The sequence below is a fragment of the Chiloscyllium punctatum genome, chromosome 23, assembly GCF_047496795.1.
Source record: "Chiloscyllium punctatum isolate Juve2018m chromosome 23, sChiPun1.3, whole genome shotgun sequence".
Taxonomy (NCBI): domain Eukaryota; kingdom Metazoa; phylum Chordata; class Chondrichthyes; order Orectolobiformes; family Hemiscylliidae; genus Chiloscyllium; species Chiloscyllium punctatum.
In genome coordinates, this window is record NC_092761.1 from 85,343,371 (window position 1) to 85,355,962 (window position 12,592).

At 39.2% G+C, this 12,592-nt stretch overlaps 1 protein-coding gene across 2 annotated transcripts in view; it reads right to left on the minus strand.

Annotated features, from left to right (window-relative positions):
- Positions 1-12,385, minus strand: part of LOC140494201 (D(2) dopamine receptor A-like) — a 124,275-nt gene extending 111,890 nt beyond the window's left edge. Inside the window, exon 1 of one of the 2 annotated variants that reach the window (XM_072593358.1) lies at positions 12,273-12,385. The gene's annotated coding sequence lies outside the window, so the exon portion shown is untranslated. The remainder of the gene's footprint in view (positions 1-12,272) is intronic. The other variant, XM_072593359.1, reaches the window with a different exon arrangement.
- Between the last annotated feature and the right edge of the window lie 207 nt (positions 12,386-12,592).

Genomic DNA, 12,592 nt, shown 5'->3' on the forward strand with positions numbered 1-12,592 from the left:
GGGGTGTGGACCTGACCAGGTAGTCACGGAGGGAACGGTCTTTGCGGAAGGCGGAAAGGGGTGGGGAGGGAAATATATCACTGGTGGTGGGGTCTTTTTGGAGGTGGCGGAAATGTCGGTGGATGATTTGGTTGATGCGAAGGTTTGTAGGGTGGAAGGTGAGCACCAGGGGCGTAATAATTCATAATAGTCTATCTGTAGTTAGAATCTACTCATTTGTGATAAATAGTCTTTCTTGTTGTGTATAGAATTCTGGCCTGTGCTTTCTATCAACCTGTCTGAAAGACAGGTACATTGGGGAATTCTGCAAACTTCTTGAACTCCAACATTTGGCTCCAAGATTAGCAGGGGCTTGATCTCCAGTGTGCTACTCCAGTGAGATATAACATTAGTTGGTGCTCCTCTTCATTTAGTCTCTGTCTTTCTTCCACCTTCAAATTAACTGATTGTTCAAAATATTTCCTCTCTGCATCCTTATTGTGTTGTACTCTTCTATCATCCTTTTTCAAGGGTCTAACACTGTGGCTGTCCTCAATTCTAATCCATTTTCACTCTCTCTGAAAATCTACAGACTTTGAAAGTCCAGCTTGCCTGTCATCTAACCTCTTGATGAGCCTCACATTATCTTTCTTTCTACGGTACAATACACTAACAGTATACCGACCTACCACCATCACCCCCCACCTTCATCCAACTAAAGCCTTCCCAACTACCTTCCCCTCAGCCCCCAACCTCTACCCCCATTTATCTGTCAGCTCCCTTGGGTTATCCCCTCAGTCCTCATGCTCGAAACGTCGACTCTCCAGCTCCTCGGATGCTGCCTGACTGGCTGTGCTTTTCCAGTACCACACTTTTCGACTAGTAGTTATGCCAATGGACTAGTAATCTAGAAGCCTAATCTACTGATTCAGACTGAAGTTTAAATTCCAACTTCGTAACTGGGAAATTTAAGCTTCATTGAACAAGGCTGGAAAAAAATGTTGGATGTTAAGGGTAACTGTAAAATTAACCAATTGTTGTAAAAAACACATCTGACTCAGTAATGTTTTTTTATAAAGAAAAACTGCCTTCTTTATATTGTCTGGCCTAAATGTGACTCCAGACATGCAACATACAGGTTAACTCTTAGCCGTCCTCTTTGAAATTACTTAGTAGCGACATAGATGTATTCAAGGAGGCAACTCAACGATATCTTCGCAAGAGCAATTAAGGATACGCAATAACTTCTAGCCACCCACAATAAATTAATTTTAAAAATGGTGTGTTGGTCTTAGCTATCCTTGTGAGTAAAATCTTGTACCATCTCTGATTTGAAAATGTAAAATGATACAAGCTGTCAGAAAGAGACAATATTCCTGTGTCTTTCCCCACTCTGTACAACTCAAACACAGAAGCAGACATGCAGATATTGTGCAGCAGTCACATAAACAAGGGCACAAGCACAGCTGTGAGCACTGTCACACACATGAGCTCCCCATAATCTACAACAGGAATTAATCATATACTGCATTTATCAATCAAACATGGGCATGAGGGTAAGATACTCAGTTCCTCAGACTTGACTGACATTCAAAAAGATCATGATTGATTTCCAGCTCTGTGTCCCATGTCCCTCAATTCAGTCACTGAAAAAACAAATCTCTTGATCTCAGTCATCAAAACTTCAATTGTTCCAGCATCTGAAGGCACAGGGACTAGAGTTCCAAATTTTGACCATCCTTTTTATATAAAGTATTCAGGCTTCCTTCCTGAAAAGCCTGACCGTGATTTTAAGATTAGTTCTCCTTGTTCTTGCTTCTCCTATGAGAGGAAACAGTTCTTTCTGTCGACCTTATAAAATCTGTTTAACCATTAAAACACCTGAATTAGGCTATCTCTCTTTGTTGAAGATTGAAGGAAATTCAAATCAAATTTATGCAGCATCCTCTGACAATGTAACCCTTTTTGCCCAACAATAAATCAAGCAAAGGATTTTTGCTTCATTAGGATGTGCATGTTGCTCCCGAAGCAGTAGTTGAACTGATTAGAGAGAGTACTTTAAAGAAGCAATCGCATGGCTTAGCTCACATGAGCCCAGATCAGGTATGAATGGCAGGTAGCAGTGAACCAAATGATTTTTAACAACAATGCACTTGCTGTCATGGTCACTATTACTGAGACTGGATTTACATGTTTATCATCTTAATTTAAAGTCCATCAACTACTTGTTCATTTCTACTTCACCACCCTCTTCCCCCTAATCTTGTGGCATGAAAGCAATGACTGTGTTATTTCAGTTCAATATACTTATTAAGATGTACGTGATGCTTTACCTTATCAGAACTTGCTCAGCTTACAATAAAAGGATCAGAGAGACACCTTTGAAGTTTTCATGGCTCGGCATACAGCACATAAATGTTCTCCGCTGGGACACGCAATAACGGGTTCTGCATCTCTGTCTTGTCACAGACAACATGATGAAACTTGAAGCAGCCTTGGCTCAGTGGTAATACTCTTATCTCTGTGCCAGTAGGGCATAAGTTTAAGTCTCAGCCCATAGGATCGGGATACAAATTTAAGGCTAACTCTCAGAGCAGGACTGAGCGAGTACCACAAGTTTGCAGGTGTGAGGTTAAATCAAGTCCCTCTTTGCCTCTGCGAAGACTTCGTGGCACTGTTTGGAAAAAGAGCATAGGAACGCGAGACAATATTGATCTCTCAAACAACGCCATCAAACCACTAAGATAATCTGATTATTGCTGTTCTTGGAATGTTGCATCCAATGTGGCTACATGTCAGTAATACCTATAATTTCTATAATATTTGTTGGCTGAAAAATGTGTCAGGATATCTTGAAATCATAAAGGCGCTCTTACTTGAAAATTCCCAGCAAGGGAAAAGTTCATTTTTCATGACGTAGCTGATATGTTGTGATATCTCTACCAAGTTAGGTGTAAAAATTACCTCAAAATATAAATTGGCAGGATTAAAATAGAATACCTTGCTTCGGGCAATACAAAATAATATTGGTATCTTCAAAACAATGTCATTTCTTCAATCATTTTTCTGTTTTTTATATATTTCATACATTCCAAATCTACATTAGTCTTTGGGGAAATCAAACATAAATTATACACAAGTTTTGAAATTTATTATTATTCAGTTTTAATAGTTTTTGTTTCTCCTGAAGGTTTATTGTAACCATTTGAATTAAGCAATTGTGAAAATAAAACTTCAAGGACAAATTAATTTAGTGACAAGGTGATTTTCACAAATAAATCCCAAGTGGTATTTAAAAAAAAACTTGTGATATTTCTATTTTCACAGCAAGTTGAAACTCTGTAATATCTTTCCTTAAGGTCTTGCTGCATGGTATCAAAACATTTCTGACATGAGCTACTTAACACAACATGAATATAATGTTCTATGAGGAGAAAGTGAGGACTGCAGATGCTGGAGATCAGAGCTGAAAATGTGTTGCTGGAAAAGCGCAGCAGGTCAGGCAGCATCCAAGGAGCAGGAGAATCGACGTTTCGGGCATAAACCTTTCTTCAGGAATGAGGAGGGTGTGCCAAGCAGGCTAAGATAAAAGGTAGGGAGGAGGGACTTGGGGGAGGGGTGTTGGGAATGCGATAGGCGGAAGGAGGTTAAGGTGAGGGTGATAGGCCGGAGAGGGGGTGTGGGCGGAGTGGTCAGGAAGAAGATTGCAGGTCAAGAAGGCGGTGCTGAGTCTGAGGGTTGGGACTGAGACAAGGTGGGGGAAGGGGAAATGAGGAAGCTGGAGAAATCTGCATTCATCCCTTGTTCTATGTCAACCATAATACCTCACAATGTTCAATGATGGAGTACTCAAAGGAGTACAGTGATTAACTATTTGACTTTTTGCTACACCTATTAAATTTCTGGTTATCATTCTTGGGTTTAAAACTAAATCCCCCATCATACAGTATATCTTTGAAATGCTCATAATTTGAAGCTTAATAATCAAGGGGTTAAAAATCAGAATGCTGGTTTTACCTTAACAATTTTAAAGCAGGAGTTGAAGAATACTAAGTGATAAACAGGGTATTTGGTGCGACTTTTAAAAATCAATTCATTCACATGATGTCAGCACTACCAGGACAGCATTTGATTGCCCTTGTGAGGGAAAAGGGGTGAGGTGGTTTGGATAAATCAATAGGTTAGAAGGCCAGAGTGTGGTGCAGACTGGTGCTAATGGGATGGATTCAATCCATGTACTTGCTGTAGCAGCTCATGAGGCCCTGACTCCTCAATGTGCCTTGTGGTTGAAATGGTATGATGACTCTAAACCTATACAAGCAATTTTTTATCTCTCTCATGGAGAGAGATGTCTGTAGTCCTTCCCAGATTGCAGCAAATTACCAATTGCCCTGAAAAGGCACTGGCAAGCTTACTAGACCATTTCAGAAAGCACTCAAGAGTCAATTGCTGTGGCTCTAGAATGACATGTAGGCCAGAACAGGTAAGGATGGCATAGTTCCCTGCTTAAAAGACATTAGTGAACTAGAATAGAGCATAAAATCATGTCTTGATCATCTTTAGTCAAAGAGTTAATTATTTTAGGTAATTAACTAATTACCCAAAGTAGTATTTGGAACCGTGGCCAAGTGGATCTCATTGACAATGAGGTCCTTGATTGAAGTTATTAAACTTGGCTAGTCAGGGAGCCCCGGCTGACAGATATAAACAGGAGATTCAGAAATTCTCCTCAGTCCAGGGACTGAGTCTGAACTGGATGTTCATGTACTATGCACATGTAAAGTAAGGGTGAGTTGGTGATGGGATAGCTGCTTGCATGCAGTTATTTTACCTGAATTTATATTTCCATGTTGGGATTTAAACTGAAGGGTCTGGTTATTTAGCCCAAGGTTACTAGTCCAGCAAGATAACCATAATTCCACTGTACCAGATACCATGTCAAAGAGAACAGAGCAACTTCATTTTGGATGCAAGATATAATGGAAGGAAGAAATCACTGGAGTGAATACATTCATGCCTCTCCACCCTTCACAATTTGTTTTGCCTACTCCACTTTTCCCAATGCAAAATAATGCAAATATTTAACATTTTCATCACAATCTTCAAACAAACAATCATCATCTTCTCAAATGTGGTGGGTAGAAAGAAAAAATAGATAGATAAACAGTTGGATGGGTAAATAGATAGGACAGTGTCTATAATTTGATCCACAAGTACAAAACATAGATGTATGTATAATGTACCTAAAACACTATTTTTTTAAAACTACTTTGTTAATAAACTCTTATAGACAGCATGGGTTTCTAAGCTATACTTTGACCTGTATGAAACTGCAGACTCTACAAAAGAGCTGATGGAAGCTGTCTACACTTGACAAAATTGTATTATATTCTTGTCTTAAGTCATGACAAATATAAATTGTTACAAATGTCTTTATTCTTATTTTGATTTTAATGCAGAAACCCCTCTCCCCACCTTCTCAATACTTTTCACAACACTAAAGTTTTATGAGCACACTGTTTCAGCAATTCAAATGCATATATTGTTCTTCAAACCCAAGCTCATAGTACTCACAAAGCAAATTTGGAACATGGGAAACTACATAAGTTTTCACGGCTGACCATTCCAAAGTAGATCTGAGCAAGAAATATCCTTACCATGTTGATCTGTTTGAATTTTCAAGCTTTTTCAAACAAAATTTGTTCCTGGAATGTGGTTAACACTGGCAAAGTTGGTGATTGGTGCTTTTCCTTAATTGTCTTGAGAGAAGGTTGGGTGGATTGGCCGTGCTAAATCGCCATAGCATCCAGGGGTGTGCAGGCTATGTGGATTAGCCATGCTAAACTGCCATAGGGTTCAGGGGTGTGCAGGCTAGGTGGATTAGCCATGGGAAATGCGGGGTTACAGGGATGGGGTGGGCCAGGGTGGGATGCACTTCAGAGGGTCAATATGGACTCAATGGGCTGAATGGCCTGCTTACACACTGTAATGATTCTATAATGCTATGATTCTAAGTGAGAGTCAAAGTTGTTCTATACAGATAACCTGAACCTGATAAAGTTGGCAGATTAATTTTCCTGAAGGGTATTCTTGAACCAGTTGGCTTTTCACTATAATCTATGTTTTTTTTAAAGAGTATTTTATCTATTGCAAATACAAAATTATCACACTTATTACACAATTGGTTTGAACTCACAACAGCTGAGGTACACTAGTCTAGTTCTATAACCATATGACTATTGTATACATCTCAATTGTGAGAAACTGGTAATTCACCTTGATTTAGTTTGTGTGATGTGACTGCGCATGAGTTGCTTATAAAAAAAGAACCATTGTTCTTCAAGGTCAGTCATTGAATGTGAACAGTTTTGAGACGCATCGTTTAAGGCTTCACGGCCAACTGAAATAGTTGTTAATGAAGCATATGGGTTCTTGTGCTTTATAAATAGGGGCACAGAGTGCTAAAGCCAGGATGTTGTAATAAATCTGTAGAAAATACTGGTTCACCCTTAACTGGAATCCCATGTCAATTCTGGGCACTACACTTTAAGAAATGGTTCCAGGAGTAAGGAATTTCAGTTACATTGATAGGTTAAAGAAGCGAAAAGAGAAAGTTGAGAGTGATTTGACAGAGGTGGGGAGAAACTATTTCCAATATTGGAAAAATCAAATATCGGAGGATGCAGATTTAAGGCAATTAGCAAATTGAACAATGTTGACATGAGGAAAATCATTTTACATGTTAAATTATTTTGAACAATAATTTATTGCCTAAAGAGGATAATGGATGCTAGCTTATTCATGTCATTTAAAACTGAATTGAATCATTATCTGAAAAGGAAAGCTTTGCAGGGAAAAGCCAGTCATGTGGGACCATGGGAATTATTCTTGTAGGGAGACAGCACAGACACAAAGGGCAGAATGGTCTCTTTATGTGTTGTACTTATTCGATGATTCTATACTCCTAATAAATGTGAGAAGATGGCATATATGCAAGTATTTCTTTTCAACATGGTAATTATCTCAGGTGAATCACAGCCTGATTAATCACATACATGATTAATTCTTTGAAGAGGTGACAAGTAGGTTAGACCAGGGAAACCCAGTGGATGTTATCTACCTAGACTTCCAAAAGGCCTTTGATAAGGTGCCTCACGGGAGGCTGCTGAGCAAGATGAGGGCCCATGGTGTTCGAGGTGAGCTACTGGTATGGATTGAGGATTGGCTGTCTGACAGAAGGCAGAGAGTTGGGATAAAAGGTTCTTTTTCGGAATGGCAGCCGGTGACAAGCGGTGTCCCACAAGGTTCAGTGTTGGGGCTGCAGCTGTTCACGTTATATATTAATGATCTGGATGAAGGGACTGGGAGCATTCTAGCGAAGTTTGCCGATGATACAAAGTTAGGTGGACAGGCAGGTAGTACTGAGGAAGTGGGGAGGCTGCAGAAGGATCTAGACAGTTTGGGAGAGTGGTCCAGAAAATGGCTGATGGAATTCAATGTGAGCAAATGCGAGGTCTTGCACTTTGGAAAAAAGAATACAAGCATGGACTACTTTCTAAACAGTGAGAAAATTCATAAAACCAAAGTACAAAGGGATCTGGGAGTGCTAGTTGAGGATTCTCTAAAGGTAAACATGCAGGTTGAGTCCGTGATTAAGAAAGCAAATGCAATGTTGTCATTTATCTCAAGAGGGTTGGAATATAAAAGCACTGTTGTGCTACTGAGACTTTATAAAGCTCTGGTTAGGCCCCATTTGGAGTACTGTGTCCAGTTTTGGTCCCCATACCTCAGGAAGGACATACTGGCACTGGAGCGTGTCCAGCGGAGATTCACACGGATGATCCCTGGAATGGGAGGTCTAACATACGAGGAATGGCTGAGGATCCTGGGATTGTATTCATTGGAGTTTAGAAGATTAAGGGGAGATCTAATAGAAACTTACAAGATAATACATGGCTTGGAAAGGGTGGATGCTAGGAAATTTTTTCCGTTAGGCGAGGTGACTAGGACCCGTGGACACAGCCTTAGAATTAGAGGGAGTAAATTCAGAACAGAAATGCGGAGACACTTCTTCAGCCAGAGAATGGTGGGCCTGTGAAATTCATTGCCGCAGAGTGCAGTGGAGGCCGGGACGCTAAATGTCTTCAAAGCAGAGATTGATAAATTCTTGATGTCACAAGGAATTAAGGGCTACTGGGAGAATGCGGGTAAGTGAAGTTGAATTGCCCATCAGCCATGATTGAATGGCGGAGTGGACTCGATGGACCAAATGGCCTTACTTCCACTCCTGTGTCTGATGGTCTTATGATTAATAAGTTGACAAGACAATCAGTCCTTCACTATTTTCTAAATATGCAGAGATGAATTAACGCCTAGCCAAATAATGCAATCTATCATATTGCTATGCTTCCAGCTGAGTGTGCAACAAGGCATCACACTGGTTATTGGGTCTACCCCACTGAATAATCAGTATGGGGTATGTCTTTCCTTGTATTTCATTATGAAGCAATAGGAAAAGACAGTCGGACAGATTAAATTCTGAAACACTGGGCTCCTGATTAGAATCTTCCAACTTCAAGCCCTGGGGCTGTTTCAGATGGCTGTGCTTCATTTTTTCTGAGCTTGGTTATTCAGTTTAATGCCATTTGAAACATCTTAGAAAGTAAGGGGAGTGGAGTGTGAATGACTGGCCCAGCCTGTCTAGATGTTACTGAATTATACTCCTACATCAGGTTACGTGAAAGCATGTGGACTGCATCACTGGATTATTAGTATCTAGAAGAGGTCACTTGATGATGAGCATTGTCTAAAAAGCCAAATTGGAGACTGAAAATAAATTGACTAAACATACTCCAAAGCTGTCTGCGTTTAACTTGTTAATGATACATATTTACTGAAGAACCTGTTTTGTCTGCAACAGCTTATTCATGATACAATAGGTTTTCTTTAGAAGTCAGAACATGTGCACAGAGTAACACTTACACAAGCATGTAAACAGAATTAAATTAGGCATTCAAGTCTATATATTTAAAGAGTGATACATGTCACACCATCTATATTGCAACTGATGCCATCTTGAAATGATACACTTCCATACTATTGCCATTCAGTGGACAAATAATACTAGAGTGAGGTTCATGTTCACATGTTTTTTCCTATATTTAGAAAACAAAATAGACATGAATATCTGACTCATCTTCTGTACCTTATATTTACCCCTTAGGCTGAATCTGAGATTCAGTTCTGAAATCATTTGCTTAACATCCCAGTCTCAGAGCCAAGCACAGTGATGAAAATCCAATCATCAACTATATACCTATGTACTGAGGCAGGATACCACAAAATCGAGTGGAAATGCCACATTTGTAAATATGAGACATCGCTATTTTATGGCGTACTATAACTATCTGACAAATCAATAAATGTAGATCTCTATCCCAGATGTAAAGTGCGTTATACTGTAGATGGAAATCTGACTTAACTACAAATTACAAAGTAGATAGATTTTACACACAATACAAACTAAAACTTGGATGCATTGTTAATGGAACCTCTGGCTAACAGTAAAAATGTGAAAACTTGCAAATAGGTTTTAGTATGATACAGAAAATATAGGGCAGAACAAGCATGGGAAAATATTATCAAATGTTATCCTACACTGGAGCTCATAGGATCTTCAAAAATCCCTGGAATTTTCCTTTTTGAATGTTTCATACCATGAGTGTCTGGATTGCAATCTTGTCATTTTCCTTTGGTTGCTCCTTTTCTCTCTCTCACTCTCTTTACTCTTCAATGTTATTTTCACAAATTTTAGCTGAAATTTAAATTTAATTGAATTTAATCTATCAACAACCAGAATAAACAGGTGTAAACTTTCATTGCTAATTTTGAACTGCCGATCAATTGAGACAGAGAGAGAGAAATTAAACTTAATCGGAGAAACTTAACAATGAGCTCTCAAAGATAAAATGATAACTCAACACAAAATAACTGGCAATGGTACTCCAGGTGTTCAATCTTCAAAAAGTACATTTCCTTTTTGAACATAGTGAAGCAGTTCACAAATGATCAATGTTATATTCCCAAATTAGCTTCCTAGGAATTCAGACATCAATTTACAATATATACTTGCTCCACCCTTTCTGTTATCGATAATGTAGTGAAGCAAAGCTGAATCTGGAAGTCAGACAGTGTGACTGAAGCACAAACACTGAACTGCTGATATTATCATCTAGTTCATATGAAACAAGCTCCCAGTTGCCTACTTAAGAAACAGGTGCAGCTGAAATGTAACATTCTGTGACAGCACTGCAGAAGATTTCCATGATGTAATTAATTTGGAGAATAAGACAGAGTCAACCAATTTATTTATATGACACAACACATTTTGATAGAGATAAACATATATTTCTAATGGTAAACCATTCAAAATAAGACCCTGTTAAATATATCAATGTTGAATCGTGCAAGCAGACTTCAGGATTGTGCAGCTTATGGCAATGTTTTCTAAAAATTGTTATCTTTTTGAACATTGCTTATCACTAAACATTATTTCTATTAAAAATTTCTGTGAAGAAATACTTAATTCCATTCATTCTGCACTTTACAAAATACCTGTCTTCCCAGGTCCTGGTCTTTAGTTTTATGTGCATCATCTGAAAATGGTAATTTCTTTCACATCATTGAATATTTTAATTAAGGATACACTTTTGTCTGAGAATGCCTAAAGGAGGGTTTTCATCGTATGAAGACTCCTTTATCATGAATGATTCATTCATCTCTAGTGTTCAGCTAACATTAGGGATTTGAACCCCATCCACCTCGTTGAGAGTGAACTGATGTTTCAAAGCAAAGCTGAGCTCATTAACATCATATGGTGTAATCCACTAAAGATGGTCTGTGTCCTAACAATAGAAACCAGTCTCCAGTGAATGTAATCGCTGTTTTGAGTATCTCTGTACCTGTACTGCTGTGCTTGCTATTTATGCACTACTCAAACTCCTGTCTTCAGTGTTAAAAAGGTAAATGTGACAGCCGAAAGTTGTAAAGTCCATTGTGAAAAGAAAACAGCATCAACTCAACCTCTTTATGTCTTACCATTATTACCGCTAAAAGACTATCAACCACAGCCAGTATATACATATTTCAGCGTTCAGTTAGCTATCACTAGGTGAGACAGCCTGCAATAATCCCCTTGTTAAAAAGTTCTTGTGGACATTGACAAGCTCTTGTTTGCGATTAAATACGTTTTATCTAAATAACTATTAAAACAATGATATAACCAATGTAGAGAGATAGCTTATGTTTTTTGTGCTATATTAGCATATAAAAATATATTTTCCACCTACTTTTTTAAACATTCAACACCCCAAAGTTAACTGGTTCTGTGGATATGTAATTAGCTGTTGATTTCCTACGAAACGTTTTCAGTCTAAGCATATTTCTGTATGCACGAACAACGTGAGAGAGAACTGGCTGCATGAGTTTAGGTGTATATATCGCTGCAGGTATGAAGGCAAAATGTAAATGCATGTGTTCATTAGACTTCAATCGGTTTTAAATACTGCACTCTCCTACTGTTCCATTACATGGACGCATTTATGATTGCATCCAGCAGTGTGAATTACAATTACAGCATGCATATGTGAAGTATCTCAGCCTTGGGATGTCGAAAATAAACAAAAAAAAACTAACACTTTCTCATAGTTTCAAAGATAAGTGCAACTCAGTCTTCAACTGCCGGAGCTAAGCGGAGAGAGCAAGTGGCTGACCGACCTACGTTGAGTTCTTTCCCTTGGAGATCTTTTCTCATATGACTTCATATTTTTGCCTGTTGCGGCCAGGATTCGCGTCTTTGCAGTCAATGAAACACTTAGCCATCATACAGGATCAACGTCGAAGTTAACAGCATCAGACAGCCGAAGTTTCTTGGCTTTCACACCCACAGCCCCCGAACCCCAACTCTAGAATGAACACATCCTTTCATTCTGCTGTCATCTAGAGAGATTGCTTAAAACATGCATCAACGACACAACCGGATCACTTCTCAATTCTTCAGAGTATTGGTCTAAAGGTTCCCTAAAGACCCGGTCTATTTGTCATTTGATTGAAAGGACTACTCTTAAAAGTTATATAATAGCAAATGCTTTGATTAATCACTATTACACACCGTGAACACAGTATGGCAACAACTAAAGTTTGTTTAATTTGTGCAGATAATTGGTTTCCACGTCCCCGCCACCCTACACAAACAGGGCGTGACGCGAGGTGTTCCATGAGAATTTGTATCTTACCTTAAGGAGCCATGAAATGTCCAAATTCGGTCCCAAACTGGCCGGGAAAACAAATCCTTATTCCCTGCTGGTAAAATCCAACCTCAAAATTGGGCAAAGTAAAATAGGACAATGGAAGGATCCCACCCTACCCCTTCCCTCCCTCAGCGAAAATAAAACCTTTTTTCTCCCCCACCCCCAGGAAAGGTGTGGATCAGGGGTTAAAGTGGGAGAGAGACTTCCCCATGACTGGGGGTGAGGCGGTAGCACACGATGGACTGGCGCTGCCAGTGCCTCCCGTCTCTGTATCTCCCTCGCTGTGGGAAGGTGTTGGGAGAGGG